The sequence below is a fragment of the Mustela lutreola genome, chromosome 8, assembly GCF_030435805.1.
Source record: "Mustela lutreola isolate mMusLut2 chromosome 8, mMusLut2.pri, whole genome shotgun sequence".
Lineage (NCBI taxonomy): Eukaryota > Metazoa > Chordata > Mammalia > Carnivora > Mustelidae > Mustela > Mustela lutreola.
Window position 1 is genome coordinate 113719547 of NC_081297.1, and position 20707 is coordinate 113740253.

The following is a 20707-nucleotide window of genomic DNA, read 5'->3' on the forward strand; positions in this document are numbered from 1 at the left end:
CATTCCAGCAGTTCTTTGTATTTTCTTTCTTCAGCTTTCGGAAAGTAGTAGACAGTTTCATGGATAGAATTCTCAGACACAGTCACAAGTTGTATAACTGTAAAAATGCTGGGTCTTCGTGTCTTGCCTGGATGTCAGTCTTATTTATGTTGGGTCGCATGTTTATGGTTATAAACTCCAGATTATTAGTCAAGACATCAACCTAGCCAAGGAAACGGTTTGCTGAAATATGCTGTTGGCAAGAGACTTTCAAAGTAAAGACATTTTTCCAGCTCACACGGTTAGTGCGTAATAGGGGGCCTTTGTTTGCCGGCAAAAACAAGCAGGTGGAAGTGACAACTGAATGACAGTCTTTTACAGACTCTAACATGAGAAGACAATGAGGAAAGGCAGATATGACAATGTTGCCATAGAATTAAGTCCTCGAAGAAAGAGAAGAATGAGAACCAACGAAAAATGAAGAGACCTTAAGGTGAGCCAGACTGATCTCTTAGAACACTTTAAGTGCATTGCTGAACCAGATAATTTCACCCCACATCTGTTTATCTATCTTTTCTAAATAATATTTGCATATTATTCCTTAGCGTTAAGCCCTCACAGTCCCACATTTTTCTATGAATTTATAATTCTGGATGCTAAATCCATTGGTCCAAGCTCCTCTCACCAAGGCAGTCTGGCTACTGGAAATAAACTCCACTTGTTTCAGCCATGAAACAAGGTTACCTATGTGGTATCTATTTTCTCCTTCAAACTGTTGTAAGTCACAGGTAATCGATAGAGAGCTGGAGAAAGATAATGTATTAAAGGTAAGTCATACAATATTTCTTGACACGTTTGCTTTATGTGGGACATAAGAACTCTCTTATTATTGATTACACATTTTTCTAATTGTGCAAAATCTGTTCTCCAAAATACCAATGATCATTCTTAGACTGGTGTCAAATGAAATAAATCTTTCCACCCATTAAACCATTGATCGATGATAGATATAAACCCATAGTGGAGTATTTAAATGAGACACCAGTTCATATAACTATGGATCATTCATTATATATTTGCTTCTGGGTCAAGGATGAAGTCTGTGGGGAAAAGGACTAGAGCAGTGCATTGGAAAAGTCAGGGAGGAATGTTATATTGTTAGATTTTGTGGTTCCTAGATAATGTTTCAGAGGAACATAATAATAATAATAATAATTATTATTATTATTACTAATACTATAACTGATATTAATAATAGAAATAATAAAATCAAATAATAAGAACTATGTCTATCTGTCAGGAAAACAGAAACCACTAAGATATCTGAAGTGCAAAAGGACTTAATGCACAGTATTAGTTATGAAGTTTTTGCCTTGAACCACTGCTGGTACCACTCTACTGGCTTTGTTCAGGAAAACACTGCCCCTCCCCTTTTTCTCCATGCTTAACATGAGTAGCTGACCCAGTCATGGAACAGACCCACCATTTAAGTTCCTACAACACAGCTGAAGATGAGGCTATCACTTGGCTGGATTTTACTGAAGGCTGGAGATACAGAAATGTTATCAAAACACAGAATAAGTTACAATTACAATAAAATACAATTACAATTACAATAAAATAAGGTGTGCACCACACTGGAGTGCACCAGTATGGGCCCCTCTTGAAGAGTCCCAGTGCACAGGGCACCTCCGAGCTTTGTTTCCTACCTGCCTCTAAAGGGCCAAGGCCAAGTTACAATTACCACAGAGCATGTTTTGGAGTCTAAATGTATTCATCAGGGTCCTGGCCCACCGCCCAAGCTCCAGTTAAAGAGTCCCTCTCTCACCCCAATTTAAGGCTGAATTTCCCAGATTTTATTTCCTTTCCCTTACCAAGAAAAAGTATTCAAAATGGGGGATGCAAAGGATGACTTTTTGTCCTGTCCATGATTTACTAGAACACTAATGGGTCTACTCGAAGCTTATTTGATTGTCTAAGAAGATTCAGTTTTGTTTGATTTACTATTTACTATTGATAAAGTTCCAGACTCTGTGCAGTTAGATGTAACCTTTAGAAGACTGTTAAATTGCAAATGATTTTTGCTCAGTTAAGATACAAATGATTTCTGCCTGATAGAAAAGATAACCCCAAAGGTTATGTTTTATGGCCCTGGAGGATATTAAACAGTTTTGTATTTAATTTAGCAATGCCATTTCAGCATTTTTTTCTTTCTGTGTCTACGCACACTTTGATCCTTCCTGTACTCCATTGAATGAGTTTAACCCTTGGCTTAGTCTCTCGTGAATGTTTTTGATATGAGCTTACTTTAATGTTTTTTATGAGTTATATTTTTAACTTGTAGAAAATTATACTTTGATACTCTGGCTTCTTCACAAGATTAGTACAAATAGAAACGTCCACTTGCTTCAGAGCAAGACTCACCATCAGAATTACACCTAACATTTGTGAGGCCACGAAGACATGATAAATGTAAGTCCATACACAATAAGATTAAATATTTTAAAAAGTTACAAAAAGTCATAAAAGTTACAGGCTATTAAATGAAACCCTGTCCTTCTCTTTACCTTGACAAGCATCCCTTCATGATGAACCCATTGAAAAATATGCACTAAGCTTTGATAATTTCTATTACAGAAAGTCAGCAATATATCAAAAATGAACAAACTTAAATATGACACATGCTTGGTTAGTCTATTGAAAGGAGCAAAGTATTTGGATGAGTAATAAGGCAAAATAAATAATAAATTATTAAATATTTATTTCATATCACAAGTTTCTAGCTTCCATGTCAGTAGAATTATTCATTTTATTGTTATAATCAAGGTTTTCAAATTATTTGTACCCTACTGGTAGTAATGCCAAATTAGACCTTTGTCAAATCATCACAGTGCTTCAATAGGATTTATTTGCTTTAATAACTTCAATTTGGAAAAAATCAGAATTGTTTATAAATTGATAATGTACTAGTTGGAATTATAGAGTGTTTGAACATTGTATTTGGGGGTAATATTTGAAAAATCTACACTTAGTAGAAGCTATTAAAATACTTAATTTAATTATATAATTTTGTATTACCCATATCAAATTTTTACCATTTCATAAGGCAACATCTAGAACAATACATGTTTCTTTGACTTCTTTTAATGCTAAGATAAAGAAAATTTAAAGTCACAGTATATGCCTCAGTTTGCACAACCCTATCCCATCAAGACCATACTTTGAATTTATAATAGCTAGACAATAGTATCTGTAGACATTAGTTTCAGTATTATTTGTATATGGATCTTCTCCTTTATAGTTACACAAATATTTTCAATTCCTTAATTTCTTCATACCTTATTTGCATAAAAAACTGCATGTGTAGTTTTTTTTTTTAAATTAAAGGCCTATTCCCTCTAAATTTTGAAATAGTGTGTTTTAGACTGTCTAAAATCGAAGCATCCAACCTTTGATTTGTTTACGTATTTAGGTGCTTTCTAACATTCAGTGTCAAGCAAGAGTTCATACCACACCATTGTACGTAGCACAAGATTAAAACTGTTTTCATTTCAGGTCAAAGACCATAATTCATTCTTTTGTTGTTGGTATTTAAAAGATTGTTTTAATATTTTAATACCTTTTCTACTTACTGACCTTAATCCCAGTGGAGCTTTTGGATAGAAGATGAATATTTTCTGCAATTAATTTTGTGCAGCACGTGTACAACAATTTTGAACATTACCTGTAAAAAAAGGACAGATTCTTAAAATAATGATAAACATTGAAATCTCAAATGACCATCACAATTTAAAGATTTGATACCATTTCAAGGGTCCAACTCCACATTTGTCCATAATCCATGAGATTCTCAGACCTATTACAGAATTGGTCAAAGAAGATAGAAGAGTCCTTTGCTTAAGACAAATTCTTCATAATTTGGCTTTCTGAGGGAATGTGTGAACTAACTCATTTCATTTAACAAGATAATAAATGTAATATCTTGGTGTAATATTTGGATAACATATGAAATACAGGAGTTTTATGAATCTCTCCCCAAACAGAGCAAGATTCAAGCATGCCCTTTTCTCAGCACTTTTAGAGTTCAGGGTCTGGTTTCACCCATCATGTCTAATTTCACCCATCATGTCTCGTTTTCCTGCACTTCCTTAGTGTGGCTTATTTTAACACCATGTAATAGACATTTTCACAGGGAGTCCGAGAGTGGTTATAGGGTGGGATTTGGCATTTATTTCACCAAATATTTCAAAACATTTTTACACTGTTGGCCTAGTTGAAGTCACATTTGTTTGTTCGTTTGTTTTTGTTCGCTTATTTGTTTTCAGTAGTTTCCAGTGGGCTCACACATTAGCACAAAAAGCAATTCTGGGTGTTTGGCCATAATTCTTGAATTTAGTACTGTTTCCTGAGCTTGCCTTTGACATTATTAACTTGAATCATGTATTTTATGAGTCTTTTAATTCATTTAAATAAAGTAAAATAAAACATTTAACTACTTTTTGAAATTTCAATGAAACCTTGCTAAGAGATTTTCAAAGAAATCTTACTGCTTGCATACCTAAGAGAAGGAATATGAGAACTTGGTTAACTTGTCTTTTCTTCCACCTTCTGCCATTCTTCACCACTTAAATCATCCCTATCTTTGGAACTACTATGTCTGCCTCAAACTTCAGCAGCAGCACAGCATGGAAATCTACTACCAACACCTACTAACAACAGTTGCCTTTGTTTCCAAGACACCAACACACAGGGCAAGAGATGTGGAGCTTTTCCCGATGAGGGTTTGTGATCTGTGGATCCCTGGAAGGGGCTGGACGCATCATTTACTTCTTGGTTAAAGATCAGATACGCCTTACCTCAAGTGAGGGAGACTCACCTCTTTTTAGTTTATGAGTAACTTCCCAAAGAACAATACATACTCTTTATAAAGGCAACTACTTTGCCTTTGCAGGGCATCCTGTTTTAAGCATACTCAAGACAAAACAAAACAAAACAAAACAGAGAGAGAGAGAGAAAGAGGTGGGTTTTGGCCAAAGGAAAGAACAAGAAACAGAGCTCTGATTTAAAAGATCCAAATAATTGCCCCAGTTTCCTTTGGAACAAAAAACAGGAGGCAGAGAACTTGCTTTGTTTATGTGTAACTGAAGAGCCTAGGAATGTGTCTCCTTTCCCCAACAAAGCATCTGTGCTTTAAAGGACTATTTGAATTCTACCCTTTTCTCCCAAGTTTCTTTCCAGGTCTCAATTTTATCTGACTTCAAAATACAAGAATAGTATTTTTTCCAAGTTGAGATCTAAAATTGTTAATGAGTCATTTTTTTTTCAAGACATCCATTCATCCATATAAACGTGTTGTATACTGAATCTATTTCATTTCAGCCACTATTCTAGCTGCTGGGAATAAAAATGCACAATCGATGCTTTTGGTCTTTTAAAGGATACATGACTTTGCCTGGCTTATTTATATATCCAAGTGAAAATATTTCTGTAGGCAAGGTGCCTTGGGAGCACAGAAGGGATCTATTAGACAAGCAGGCATAGCATCCATTCCCCATGCTATTTCTCCAGAGTAATGAGAATTAAATTCAATTCCCTATATTAATCTGCATTCATCTTTTGATTATTGATGACCTTGAACCCATGAATAACCACAATTCAGCTGAGGGATTGGAGAACCCAGCTGAGACCCCTCTCCAATAAAATATTGAAGCCAAGAAAAAAGAAATCCAGCACATTTACAGCCACATTTTGACAAATACCCACAACTGTCCCCATTGTACACAACTGTTTTTTCTGCCAGAGGCATCAATGGATTATCTGTTGTTTCTGATAACTTGTATTGTTATTCATCTCTTTTTATGGGTAAAACTGTGGATTGAAAATAGCGCAATTAAGCTGGAAGATAACACAATGTCTTTTAGGAATTAATGTGAAGAATACAACTTGTTAACTCTGTATAGCCATTGGATTTACTGTTTATATTTCTAACACATGTAAAAAGGTCTGGGTGTATTTCTGAGTTTACGTTCAACAGCCCAGAAAAAAATGCTGTGAATGCTGGTCCTTGAGGACTTACTGGAGTGATCAAAAATAATGAACTTGAGAGGAAAAAAATCAATAACATTTATTTTGAATCATCTGAATCAGAGGATGTAGTAAATCACGGATTCCTTTTTTTGACAATATACTGAATGTATCTATGAAATTTTATTTACATGAAAGGATAAAAATCTTATTACATATTCATTCTATAGCTCCTCAACAGCAATTAATACTAACCACATTTATATAGTAAAGGCTTGTCGACCACTTCTTCTACACTGTTAGTATTTCCCAGTGACCCAAGTCTCTCTATACCTCATCAAGTAGCCCAAAACATGTTCGCATATATTATGCCATTTATGCTCATAATAGCCCCTATGAGATACAGGGGATTATTATTATCACTTCCTTGGAAATAGGGAAGTGAGGCAACAATAGGTTAAATGAATAGAGGCAAGCATAAACTGATTTACAGCTTCAAAGTCCTGCAAAATAAAATCATGCTTAGTTTACAATTTATTTTCAGAAATAATGGTTTCCCAGGTGTTTTTAAAGACAATATTTATCGCCTTAGACTTTATCTGATAATTATAAAATGTAGTGGTTTTTCAATTACCCTGGAGGCTCATATTTTACTTCTGGAGGTATACCCCACATAAGAAAATAATGCCCGAATGATGTGTATCTAAATAGTACTATGATTTTGATCAATAACTAACATATGAAGAAAATTCAACAATTTCCACTTAGGCATGAATAGCTGAGTAATTAACTTATGGATAAATGTCAAAAAGGCAATTCACGTTTCCTGTTGTGGCTCTACTATTCTGAACAGACCTCGCATAATCATTCCCTTTCAAATTTGTCATATTGAGAGATTTCATGAAGATGTGAACAGCTAATATATAATTCAGATCACTGGTATAACATTGGTTCCAATAAAATCCAGGCAGGAAAAGTCCAATATGCTTTAGTTACACAAAGAAACAACAAAAACTCGGACAATAAATAAGATGATCTCTAAACCTTGCCTTAATAGACAGTCTGCTCTTGTGAGGCAACCTTTGGGGAATGGTTTAATTTATGTCCTAGCCTAAGGGGGTATGCCACAAAGGCTCTCAACCTGTGTTCCACAATTTGACTCCTTCCCTTCATCTCTTCCCAGTATTGACATTATTTTTTCTTTGCTGATCTGACTGTATAAAAAGTTTAAAAAGTCAGAAGCAGGATGACAGAATCCTTTGTTTACTTTCTTCTGCTTTTTTTTTTTTTTTTAGTGAAAATGGTTACGTACCTATATTTTGAATATGATTACATTATAGGATTATCCACTTCTAAAATATAGTTTCTAGAAGGAAATTCTGTCAGTAGGCACCTATAGCCCCTTATGAGCTTTCATTCTTTTGTGGGGATGTGCACGCCTCTCTTCTGTACTGATAAACCTTAGCTACATCCACGGAACCTCCGTGTCTATGTCCTAGTGAGAGCTGCAGAAGACTTGAACGCAACTGAGCAGTACTTATCAAAGGCAGAGGTTAATGCCCTGGTGAAGTAGTTTACCTGGAAATAGAAGGGCACCTGGAATGAGGAAATAAATACATAACATCTGGCACATTGCCAGAGTAGCACATCGAAAGCGTTAAGTAAACCGTGGTGACCTGTTCTTCCTTCCTTTAGACTGTGGACATCAGCTAAGTCATTGTCCCATGTATGGAATATCATCCTCTACAGTGAGCCTGTGTAAAAAGCTCAGAGAGGAAATTTTTAGCTCTCTGCACATCGAGGCTTAATAACCACCCTCCTAGATGTCAATGACTCAGAGTCACTGGATGCATCAGGTTGGGTTGACTACTTCATTTACACACTTAGTTTTTCTAAATGACTAGCTCATTTGCTGTCCATACAGAGCAAAAGAGCTTTGGTACTCCCAGGCACTTGAACTTCTTCTCATGGGCTCTTTTTAAAAATCTGGTTGTGAAAAGAATAATTCTTCTTTTCATATCTGTCAATAAAAACAACTGTGATAAAAATGAGAGTGTTCAGTGAACATAATACTGAAGATATTTTCAAATCTGAATCACACCGGCTTTACATGTCTCCATGCCTGGAGCACGGCTCGGAGCCAAACGCAGAGAGGCAGACACCAGCGTGAATCACCACATTCATAAATCAGTCTTGTGATGGAAAACTGTTTTGACTGGATTTGGACCAGGCCTGAACATTGGAAGGGGGAACAGTGTGAGCGACAACACAGAGGAAGCCGATCGGGTTCTCTGGGACCAAACTGGTTATAGTTCTTCCCAAACTTCACTAATGTTTTTGAGGGCAGCTGTCTTTGGCTACTTATTTTTAATTTTGCACAGCACCTGGTGCAGTGTGAGCTCACCCAGGAAAGCACACTAACAGGTGGTAAGTCACACTAATAAGGTAAGGAGTCTCCCTTGACCACCTAATAGAAAGTGATCAATTCCCTAGGCGCTGCCTAGCCCATCGCCCTGTTTACTTTGATATGTAGCTGTTATCGCCATCTGACATCTTCTAGTTCATTTGGTTTCCTGTTATTCTCTGGTGTCCCCACAAAGGCAGGGCCCCCAGCACACAGTAAGCTGTCTGAGCTATTCTTGTCATAAAGTAATTATTTGTTATGTGAATAAATACTTGAAGAATGGTAAGGGGTTTTTTGGTTTCTGGTTTTCAAGATTGTATTTATTTATTTATTTGGCAGAGAGAGACACAGCAAGAGAGGGAACACAAGCAGGGGGGAGTGGGGAGAGGGAGAAGCAGACTTCTGGCTGGGCAGGGAGCCTGATGCGGGTCTCAGTGCGGGACTCCATGTGGGGCTTGATCCCAGGACCCTGGGATTATGACCTGAGCCACCCAGGTGTCCCAAGAATGGTAAAGTTTTTAAGGGTTTCCTCTTCAGGAAAGTAATGATTGTTTTCAGGCTTCCTTCTTTCCCTTCATTTCTCTTCTTTCCTTCATTCTGTGTGTGTGTGTGTGTGTGTGTGTGTGTGTGTGTGTGTGTGTCCCTCTTCTTCTTTTCTTTTTCTTTCTTTTTTAATCTTTACCCAGTGTTTGATACAGGACAAGAATATTGCTAAGAATTTGTGGTTATAAAGATAAAAAGCTGGGACAGTAACAATGCCTGAGTATGTTCCTCAGATCATAGATCTCGGGTTCTTTTCTATTTGAGGATGACAATGACAAGACACATTCACATATACTTATTTTAGTTTAAGAACATGAGGATACTTTATTGTTAGCTTTCACTGAGGGTGCCCTGTACGAGCTCTCCAAACAGAAGGAATAGGAATTGTTGTGTATCTGAAAAGTCTGTAAGTCACCATTGTATTGTCTGTCGTCTTTTTGCTAGTGAGGACATCAGCATGCCCAGGCAGCCGGCAGAGCAGACCAAGAGTTTGTGTGTCTCCATCAAGCTGTCCTTAAAAGGAGGCCTAGCACCCCCACTTTTTAAGTGACCAAACAATTGAAACTATGGTTGTTCTGTCATCACCAGAGTTGCTCAACTGGCTCACGTCAGTTCTTCCCAGTCAATAATACTGTTCAAATACAAATCAACAGGTACCTCATCATTACAAATCATTTTCATTCTAGGACCTAAAACCTTTTCCGATTGGGATTGGTGACCAACCAGAGAGTCTCAGCAACAGGTAAATGTTATCCAATAAGCCAGGCCTGAAATATTCCCAGCATCTTTGGTGGTCATAGGCACAAACCCTACATAAAAGAATTTATAATAGTAAAGATAGAACAGCAAAAATGAGAAGCTATAAAAAAAGCTTATTTTCTATAGAAGCTTATTTTCTATATTTGGGTAGTGCTTAGTAGTCAAAGCTTTCTCTGGAGTTTCTTCCAAAGACAGTCTTCCTTAATCTTCACAACATACCTATGACAGAAGCATACTTTATTTACTAACACAAATGTGCAAGGAGCAATGCCAGTAGTGGTGACATTCTGTCCAAGTCTTCCTGAAGAAATCAAATCAATGGACCCTTCACAGAGAAGGTGAGGTTTGGAGAGAAGACCTGAAGAATGATTAGGAGTTTGCGAGTCATATAAGCATCCCAGTCAGATGGAAAAACACGGTGTTGGGAAAGATACAGTTTGGAGGAAGTGGAGGCAACTAAGGCTTAATTGGTTCAAGGAATAAAAGCACAAAGTGCCTTTTGAACTATGCTAAAAAGTAGAGACTTCATAGTGTAAGTGATGGGGAACCACTGAAAAATTATGAGCAAGATGTGACTATATTATTTGCTTAATGAAAAAAACAAAACAGGGGTGCCTGGTTGGCTCAGTGGGTTAAGTGCCCAAGTCTTGGTGTTGGTTCAGGGTATGATCTCAGGGTCATGAGATTGAGGTCTGGGTCGAACTCTGCAATTAACATGGAGTCTGCTTGACATTCACTCTCCCTCCCCTTCTATTCCTCCCCCAACTCATGTCTGTGCATGCCCTCTCTCTCTCAAATAAAGAAATAAATAAAATATTTAAAAGTAAAGAAAATAAAACAAAACACCCTGTGGTAATGGAAGACAGGTTGGAGTAATACAGAAGAAGACTACAGACTTCTTTTTTATATGCATAGATACAGATAGAGAATCAGCTGCTGTAACAAATATGAGCTTCAAGGACACAGAGTCCTGGGTTCGACAGCTAACTGTAATACTTAGTAACTTTTTGACTGTGGAAATATTGTTTAACCTTTTATAAATTCTGTTTTTCCATAAGTGAAATATAAATGATAACAGTACTTATTTCATCATTGTTTAATGGTTTAATATGATAGTGACTATATACTCCTTAGCATAATGCCTTGAACATAGTATGCACTAAAAAATAACCTTAGTATTATATAAAATGTATCATTTAGTATCTGCACATAGTTGTTTCTCAGAAAATGGTAGTCTTTACAGGTATATTTATAAATAACAACTTTATCAGTGTATTTTTCTACATACCTTGGTTGTAGTACCAGAATGTATTATAAAAGAAGAAATTAGATGACTGGCTGAAAAACAAAGTGCATGGAAAAATAACATTCCAAGGACTCTTTTTCAAAGGTGAAAGCCAAAAACGAATACTCTCTCTCCATGCATCCCCATAATGTCTCATAAGTAACCAGAGCCCTTCCATAACAAATCAGAGAAGGTCCCACATATTGTCCACGAAGAGACATCTGATGAAAGCAGGAAGAAAACTCTATAAGCTGAGATATTTCAAAAATTAGGCGGTGGAGCTGATTATGCTACAGGCACTATGGTGGTGACCTCAGCATAAAGCACCAGTAGAAAACTTTCCCTCTTTTGTAGACAATCTGGATGGAGCTACAGGAATGCAGAAACAAGGGATATGGCAGCATGAGAATGGTTCTTATAATAGTTAATGTTTAACATAAACTCTCTTAGAGGTGTCTGGGTGGCACAGTCAGTTAAGCATCTCACTCTTGGCTTAGGCTCAGGTCATGATCTCAGGATCCTGAGATGAAGTCCCAAGTTGGGCTCCACAGTCAGTGGGGAGTCTGCTTGAAGATGCTCTCCTTCTGCCCCTTCCTTTTCCCCTACTCTCAAAACCTCTCTTTCTCTTTCTAAAATAATTAAATAAATCTTAAAAAACAAAATAAAAATCTCTTAAATTAAAAATCTCTTAAATCTCTTAAAAATCTCTTAAATTTGATTCCATAGGACTTAAAAATAGGTGTGTGGTAATGGCGCCAACATAAATGTATCAGATTTCTTTTCTTTTTTTAAGGATTTTATTTATTTATTTGACAGACAAAGATCACAAGTAGGCAGAGAGGCAGGTGGGGGGGTGGGTGGACAGGCTCCCCACTGAGCAGAGAGCCCAATGTGGGGCTCGATCCCAGGACCCTGGGATCATGACCTGAGCCGAAGGCAGAGGCTTTAACCCACTGAGCCACCCAGGCACCCCTGAATCAGATTTCAATAAGAAAAAAAAATGACTCTAAGTAATCCAAGAAGGAAGAGATTTAATACAAGGAAGTCATAACTTGGAAAACCACTGGGTATGTTGGAAGAATAAAGATCAGGAAAAGGCTCTAACTCTCAGGTTTGCTGCTAGCTTTCTGAGACTCAAACAACTTCAGGATACATAGGGATTCACCACGTATGTTCATATCTGTCTCCAGCCTCAAAGCAGATAACTTGCAGGAGAATCCTCAGACGCCATTGTAAAATTTCACATCTGCTAAAGCTCACATGCATCCCACTGTCAATCCAGGAGCAATGGTTTGTATTTCTCACAGAAGGGCTTTTCATCGGTAATTCTTGGCCACAATTCAATTGGCCTAGCCAGAGAATAAAATGATTCAGAAATGTTGCAAAATTGCCAACAACCAGAGATAATAATGAACAATAACTCGCATACTGATCCAGCTTAGTGTGACAAAGACATTAATAAAATTTTTAACCTCCGTGTGTGTATGTGTGTGTGTGTTTTATTTTGTTAAATCAGGATGGAATTTATTGGTACAGGTATGTGTTATCATATGACACAGCAATTCCACTCCTGGAAACATATCCAGGGCAAATGAAAACATATGTCAGCACAAAAACTTGTCTATGACTGTTTACGGCAGCATTATTCATAATAGCCACGCTGTGGAAACAATCTACATTATCAGTCAACTGATGAATGGATAAACAAATGTGGTATATCCATACAGTCCTATCTGTCCACAAAGAGAATAAAGTATTGATACATGTTACATGAATCTTGAATATACCATTGTGAATGAAACTAGATGAAACAGACTACATATATTATACGATTCCATGCATCCATAAAGTCCAGAATGAGAAAATCCATAGAGACAGAAAGTAGATGGTGAGTCCTAAGGACTGAGATAAAAGAAGAATGAGTAATGATTGAAACAGGGTTCCTTAGGGAGTGATGAAATGTTCTAAAATGAGATAATGGCGAACATATTAAAAACTACTGAATTGGGGGCGCCTGGGTGGCTCAGAGGGTTAAGCCTCTGCCTTCGGCTCAGGTCATGATCTCAGGGTCCTGCGATCGAGTCCCGCATCGGGCTCTCTGCTCAGCGGGGAGCCTGCTTCCTCCTCTCTCTCTGCCTGCCTCTCTACCTGCTTGTGATCTCTGTCTGTCAAATAAATAAATAAAATCTTTAAAAAAAAAAAACTACTGAATTGTATACTATAGATGGTTAAATTTTTTTTTTTAAAGATTTTATTTATTTATTTGACAGAGAGAAATCACAAGTAGGCAGAGAGGCAAGCAGAGAGAGAGAGGAGGAAGCAGGCTCCCCGCTGAGCAGAGAGCCCGATGCGGGACTCGATCCCAGGACCCTGAGATCATGACCTGAGCCGAAGGCAGCGGCTTAACCACTGAGCCACCCAGGCGCCCTAGATGGTTAAATTTTATGGCATGTGAATTATATCTCAATAAAACTAATTTATAAAATAGCAGAAGTGAAACTTGAAAAAACAACAACAACAACAAAAAATTCCACCTAACAATAAAATGCATGCCACTTATCTCTTATGTGGACATAAGAAGTATTATGTTTAAAAATACAAACCATAAAACAATGAAATGAGATTTTTTAAATTCACAGAAGGGATTTAGAGTACTTTATGAGTTAGATCGCAAATGACGAGATGGCAAAAGCCTTTATGCTTTGTACTATCGTCAACATGGTGCTAACCCCACTCTATGCCAGATGCTTACTACATACTTTTAATAGTGCTTCTCTCAGTTCCCCTCCAGTGCTGCAATATTAAGAATGTGCAATTCTGGGCACCAGAGTGGCTCAGTCAGTTAAGTGTCTAATACTTTAGACTCAGTAAAATTAAATAGGTGCTGATTTTAAAAAATCTGTTAGATGTACATTCCCATAAAATAAAAATAATAAAATGTGAAATTTACAATGCTAAAAAAATTAAATAAGGAAAAATTGGGAGAAACTTGGGAGAAAATATAAGTTTTTGTATATACTGTGTTTCAGTTGAAGCAAAGAAAATGGTTTCTAAAACCAGTAATATTGTTCTTATCTATAACAGCAGCATGAAGATGACTAATCTTCCTAGGAGAGAATGATATTAAATGATTCAAGAGAAGTACTTAAAATTTTTTGACAACAATGGCAACCATGAAAATGAAAATAATTAATCAGCATGTGTGAGTTTTAAATATCTACACAAAGATAAACATTAGGCACATTTAAATTTCAAATAAAATCTATGATATTCCTGGCATTGGCACTGTAGCAAAATGTTATTTTTCTTATATACAACTCTTAAATGCTTTTCAGCACTGGGGATGTTTTCCCTTTCATGGCTGTTAATTGAAAAAGAAAAGTAATTACAGTAAATAAAATAACTCATGAATGGATTATCATAGCATTCTATATAATCATTGCTTTTTTTCCTTTGCCTTATCTGTACTCAGTCCTCATCTTCATTATCTCTCTAAAATCCATTTTTAAGTTCTTATTTCTATCTTATGATCCTATATTGCTTTCTTTCACTGTTTTACATGATTGCCTGTTCTTTTTACATAATACTCCTACTCTTAGATATCAATTTTATTCATCTGCTTTGTTTTATAAATCTGCTTATTAGATATGAAAATATTTTCATTTTCTCTCAATTTTCAGTATTTCTAAAGCACTAATTCACACAAATGGAAAGCCTATAGCCAGTCTTTAAAATTAAACCCATTAAAAAGATTACTAGCAGCAGTTTTGTGTTGTTTTTTTTTTTCTCACCAGGACTATTAAAATTTTCTAGCTATCCAGAGGGATCTTTTTTTTTTTTTTTTAAGATTTTATTTATTTAATTGACAGAGAAATAGAGAGTGCAAGTAGGAAGAGAAGCAGGCAGAGGGGGAGAGAGAGAAGCAGGCTCTCTGCTGAACAGGAAGCCCAATGTGGGGCTCGATTCCAGGGCCCTGAGATCATGACCTGAGCCAAAGGCAGAGGCTTTAACCACTGAGCCATACAGGCTCACCCAGGTGACTTTATCCACAGGAATCTTAATCATCCTTACAACCCATAGGTTTTCAGAATTTACTACACTGATGACATCCTCTTTGGAGCTGGTTAACGAGAATCAATAAGTATCCTAGATACCTTGTATAACACATAATGTGCCAGAAGTTGGCAAGTGAGCTCCATGAAAATTCGAGGGCCTGCTATCTCAGTGCAATTTCTAAAGTGCCAGTGGCCTCTGTCATCTTAACATATTCCCTCCAAAACAGAAGATAGACTGCTATCTGACTCCCCTATGGTTGAGAACAAAAGCTCTAGATTCGGCATTTAGCAAGAATTGTCACCTCTCCCTCAGCCTATACCTGTGACATCATGAAGAGGTTTTTTTTTTCCTCTTTTCTTTTCTTTTCCTTCCTTCCTTCCTTTCTTTCTTTTTCTTTTCTTTTTTTTTTTTTTTTTGAATAGATAGAGTTCCAAGGGGGGGTGGGGAGGGAAGGGGCAGAGGGAAAGAGAATCCCAAGGAGAGCCCAGCGGGGAGCCCAATGTGGGGCTCAATCCCACAACCTAGGTGCCCCATGGAGAGTTTCTTATAACCAATCTCATAAGAAAGAAAAACTTCTTTCTTGACACAGAAAAAGAGATTTGCAACCTGTCAGAACTAGAGGACTAGAGCAGAACGACTCCACTTAGTTGGGTCCTAGAAGGATGGGAAAGAGAAATCTTCCTGGTAGACGGAATCTTGAGCAGTGCATTTGGTATTTCATTTTGCTGGTCATGGAAATGACCAGATGGATGGATATATGCGATTCATAGATTATTTTAATGGATTGACTAAATAGCAACGAATATGGAAGGAACATGACTGGAATATTGGTGACCAGAAGTCAGAGGAGGAGGTAAATGAAAGATCAGCAGAAGAGGACATTTTAGGTCATTACTTAGTATAAGGATATTTGTATCCCTTAAATACACTGCCTCGCCAAAGGGTACACACTACCAAAGAAACTCTCATAGACAAGATGATTTTGATATGTGCATGTTAACCTCTGTCTTTCAAAAACCACTCTAGTAGTTGCTCAATAAATTAAGAAACAGAGTATTCAAAGTAGTTTGGATGGAAGTCATGAAAAGTTAAGCCAAATAAGCGGACTTCCTCGAAAGCTACTCCAGCCAGTGAAAACCATTACTGAATACCCAGTTTGTCAAGGGCTGAGATGAAGGCTGAGTCCCCAGTGCAGCACCATTCCCTACCATCAGCCAGTCACCAGGTGCCAAATGGATACATTGAATTTTTATGTCTCATTAAGGGTAGCAATTTGAGCTCTGTGAAATAGACTCTGTGGGTATAGATTCTCTTTCCTAGTCCCATAAACTTTGCTAGCAGCATCAACCTTGGACTTCCTGTCATAGGATCCATTGTTCCGTCAAAGGAAACTTTGTTTCCGACCAAGGAACTGATTTATTGCACTGTAAGTGAGGTATTAAACTAATACCTGGAGGATTCACGGGTTTTACCAGGTACCGGATAACCTAGAAGTATAATGAGAATATAAGGGTCAGGAACCAAGGAAACGCGTGGGAGTGGCTCCTTTCATTCCTAACGTCCCAGTTCCTGTCCTAATAACTTCAACTTCCTGTCCTATGAGAGGAACGCCTCTACCATAGGACAAATGAAATTTCTATGAAACTGAAAGATGAAATGCCAATGAACCAACAGACAAAGAAGAGGTTCACTAACCAGTTTGGAGCGAATGGTCTTGATTATTAAAGAAAAATAAGATCTCTGCCACACAGTGGGGTAGCATGCAAAACAGCGGGGTTTTTCTAGGACGTTCTTACCACTTTCATCTATGGGAGGAGACACTAATAAAGGACTGTAGCAATGTGAAGTCAGGTGGGACCACTAAGGTTTAGGGCAACTCACCATGTACAGAATTATAAGCAGTTCAAGTGCTAAATGAGCACAATTGTGACAAGACTGTTACCAAAAAGGAAAGTTATTAAAATCAATATTTGGTTCCTATCTAGGTGCAGAAGTCACTGTAGTGCCAGACATGATTCACTACGAATATGCTTGTGTATGTTTACCTATATATTTTTTTTCTTTCTCCTACTGTATTATATAAAGCATTTTTGTGGTGGGTAACTTTAAAATTTGTGGTTTAATTAAAGTTTACCCAACAGTTTCCATGACCAAACTAGAAGGATAAGAAACATCACTCTGCTTTGGATAAAGTAACTGGTGGAATTTGGTATCTTTCCTTTATAAGAAAAGAGTGAGCCCACCTGTATTTGAATAAGAAATAATTTCAATATGTTAGATTTAAGAATTCTGGTTTTGTTGTTGCTTTTAAATTTAAATATAAGTAGAAGTGTCCAAATGGATGCTGAGTGGTCAAAGGAGCGACTTGCATATTATTTTTCCAAGAAAAACCAGCATGCAATTTTTTTTCCTTGCTGTCCTCATATCAGAGTGACTGAGTCTAGGAAATGCATTTCCCAGAATCCTTTGCCAGCAGCCTTCTTCTGGTTTAGAGTCCAGCAAGCAGAGACCACAATGTTTGAAAGAAGTTTCAGCACATACAGTTCTTCGCAACTCCTTTGGATCCCTGGAAATTGTTCATCTGGTGAGCTGAGATCATTAGTGAAAATTTCCTGTGACTTCTGGAACTTTCTAATCATGCCATGGCTGGTGATAACAGTGAGTAATATTGAGTAATAGTGAGTACTTTCCACAATCACTGCTCTTCCAGCCCTTCTTATGTATTTTTAAGTCACTAGTTCACAGCACTAAATTTATTTCCTGCTTGAAATCACAGAGTAGTTCCTTTATTTTTCTGACTGAACTCTGACTGATATCACAAAATTGCTTGAATCGATCCTGAAAATTTGAGATTTGGCAAGACTGCTTCTTTCAGCCTCAACTTTTTCAATGAAAATTTTATCAACTCTTAGCACACTGCGCAAAATCCTTAAACAGGCTTTACAGGATAAGAAATGAGAACACTATTGATTTTGGAAGAAGAACATGCCAAATCCATGATAGTCTGTAATATAATTATATTGAACTGACATTTCTTGAATGTTCAGCTTGTGCTAGGCTCTCTTCTGAAAACTTGACATATCTCATCTCATTTAATCTTCTCATCAACTCTGTGAGGTAGACACTATTAGTAACCCTATTTTAGAGATGTAAAAACAGAGGCTCAGAGAGGTAACTGGTCTGACAAGGCTTAGCTCCCAATGGTAGAGACTGCATTTGCATTCCAGGCCTTCTGACTCCAGAGATCTTACTCAAACATTTTAATGTGCTGCTTTGTAATGCAATAAATAAAGGTTAATCCAAAGAGGCATAGTCAATAAAAATGGTGAAAATGAATAATGTAGATGAGCATAGGTTTGATATAAATTAAATTACTTTTAGAGGCTGCCTATGTGACATGAATACGCTCCTTTCCCTATCTTTCTGTGGCCCAGAACATCCACTGATATTCTGGTACTATTTGTTAAAAAAATGGTGATGATGATGATGATGTTAGTAGCAGACATCTAGTGTGCACATATTGGCCAGGCACTGTACCAGACACTCTACATACGTATCTCATTCAATCCTCACCAGAATCTTATTATTGCCACATTTTACAGACCGGAAAATTGAGGCTTGGGTGAGTAAAGGGTGTCACACGATGGTGACAGCATAAGTAACAACCTCATCTACTTGCTCTGGAGCCTGGCTCTTAGCCATCATGTTTTGGAAGACGCCACTATGAAGGAAACACATTCATGTTCCTTGGAGAGAGCCTTGATATCTTAAAGGCATTGGAGAAATTCAAATTTAAACTTCTCTCTCTCTCTCTTCTTCTCTCTATAAATACCTCTGTGAAAATAAACTCATGCCCAGGACTTAAATTAAACTAAAGTGGCAAAGAAAATGAGAACACTAGCCTAAAAGAAAATCTATTTTCTGCTTTGCAGATAGTGGATTTTTATGGGAATGCTGCTTCTCAAGGAGAATTTTGGATTTACTTCCTGCAGGTGGAAACTTTTATTCTCTAAGTTTAAAAGAAAGTGGAACTAACCGGGAGGAAGAAAGGCTGCATCCACGGAAGGCAGAGCTCTGCAGATCTCTTGATGCTCGAGGCCACCAGAAGACATTTATTTGCCTTTTCATTACTATCTTTCTCAAGTGATGTGAACACCTAATTTGGGGCTGATAAAGGGAAGAAAGCTGGATCCAAGGCCTTTGAGAACTCCAAAAGGAAAGGAGGATTAATAAAGTATGTCATCAGACTGACACCCCATACATTGTCCTGTGTTTCAGTTTGATCTTCATCAAACACATCAACTGGAGAACAGCCCTGGACCCATAGCCACAGGCCTTAATATGATCCAGATTCTACCTTCATCGTAGCTCTGAAAAATACATTGCTTCTGCCAAGGCAGTTACCTGCCAGGTGCCTCGTTATGTGTGCTCACAGCACCCTATTAAATTTTGGGGCACTAACCACAGTTGTGATGTATTTATAAAATTAATCTTTTTTATAATTGTTTTCCACACTGTCCTGGAGATTATATTATATTGTAGACTAAAGAAGTTGGCTTAGTTGTAATTATTGTTAAATTAACAATCAAAATCTCTAGCCACAAGGTTCAAAAAAAATAATAGGGAGCACTTTTTCGGGAGATAAACAGTGAATGTCGTTTCATATTTTAGAACTTTGTTGGATATATCACTCAGCAGGAAAATAACCTCGGGTTTAGAGCAGGCTTTGCCAATAATTCTAATTCTGTTGACACAGGAATATTTGGGGTAGCAGCTGTCAAATCATTGGGTGAAATGTAAATTTAGTTTGTAGACATTTATTGCATGTAGATTATGTTATGGTTAAAATATTGCAAATTTTAGCCTTGGAAGCAACTCAAAATACAATCAAATATCCCAATTTTACAAGTGAACATGGTATGTGCTCAAAGTCATAGTTATTCAGTTTCAAAGCTGAACTTAAAAGGTGTATTCTTATCAATATCTGTACCCCTTCTGATAAACAGAGGACATTACTAAGTTCCATAAATCTACATCAGTCAGTGAGTGCCTTCTGTTGTGAGCTATAGAAATGGACTCTGGATAACTTGAGCAGAAATGGAATTTACAGAACAATTTCAGGAATTGTGAAATAAAAGTCCTGTGAATTAGATTCCGCTGAGTCAGCCAAGAGGCAGACTTTGGTCAGAACTCCACCAAATTTCTGACTACAGTAAGCCTCTTCTTACTGACAGACTGCGGTGGTGATGGGTGATACTGGGAGCTAACTGGTGAACCAATTCCCTGAAATGTTTGGGCAAGTTACATGGGTGACTAGCCACAAGTCACTTTAGGGAAGCAAACAATTGGACCCGTGTCAGCTGACTGAACTAAGATACTGAAGCAATAAACTCTGGGAGATGTGCTCATACCGATACCGTCAGCCCAGTTTCAAATTATATTGCTCCCTTTTGTTGAGCACACTTAGAATCTATTTTCACTCATGTTGCCACACATTTACAGAAGTGAATATCCATGTTCTGAAATTCTTTGAGCCTGTAGGACCCATGTTGGTACATGATTCCTAACTGGAACCCTAGAGACCATGAAAAATGGATCGTTGGATATGAAAGAAATTGGCTTAATTTTCTTCTTTCTTCTTCTTCTTTTTTTTTTTT

General features: G+C 37.3%; 1 protein-coding gene and 1 long non-coding RNA gene across 3 annotated transcripts in view; one reads left to right on the forward strand and one right to left on the reverse strand.

Annotated features, from left to right (window-relative positions):
* LIN7A (lin-7 homolog A, crumbs cell polarity complex component) overlaps positions 1 to 3636 on the reverse strand; it is a 153719-nt gene extending 150083 nt beyond the window's left edge. The window contains exon 1 of the mRNA XM_059186446.1: positions 3616 to 3636. The gene's annotated coding sequence lies outside the window, so the exon portion shown is untranslated. The remainder of the gene's footprint in view (positions 1 to 3615) is intronic.
* LOC131839218 (uncharacterized) overlaps positions 1 to 19575 on the forward strand; it is a 47839-nt gene extending 28264 nt beyond the window's left edge. The window contains exons 2-4 of one of the 2 annotated variants that reach the window (XR_009356862.1): positions 351 to 472; positions 17511 to 17708; positions 18983 to 19575. This is a non-coding gene — a long non-coding RNA (uncharacterized LOC131839218). The remainder of the gene's footprint in view (positions 1 to 350; positions 473 to 17510; positions 17709 to 18982) is intronic. The other variant, XR_009356863.1, reaches the window with a different exon arrangement.
* The last annotated feature ends 1132 nt before the right edge of the window (positions 19576 to 20707 follow it).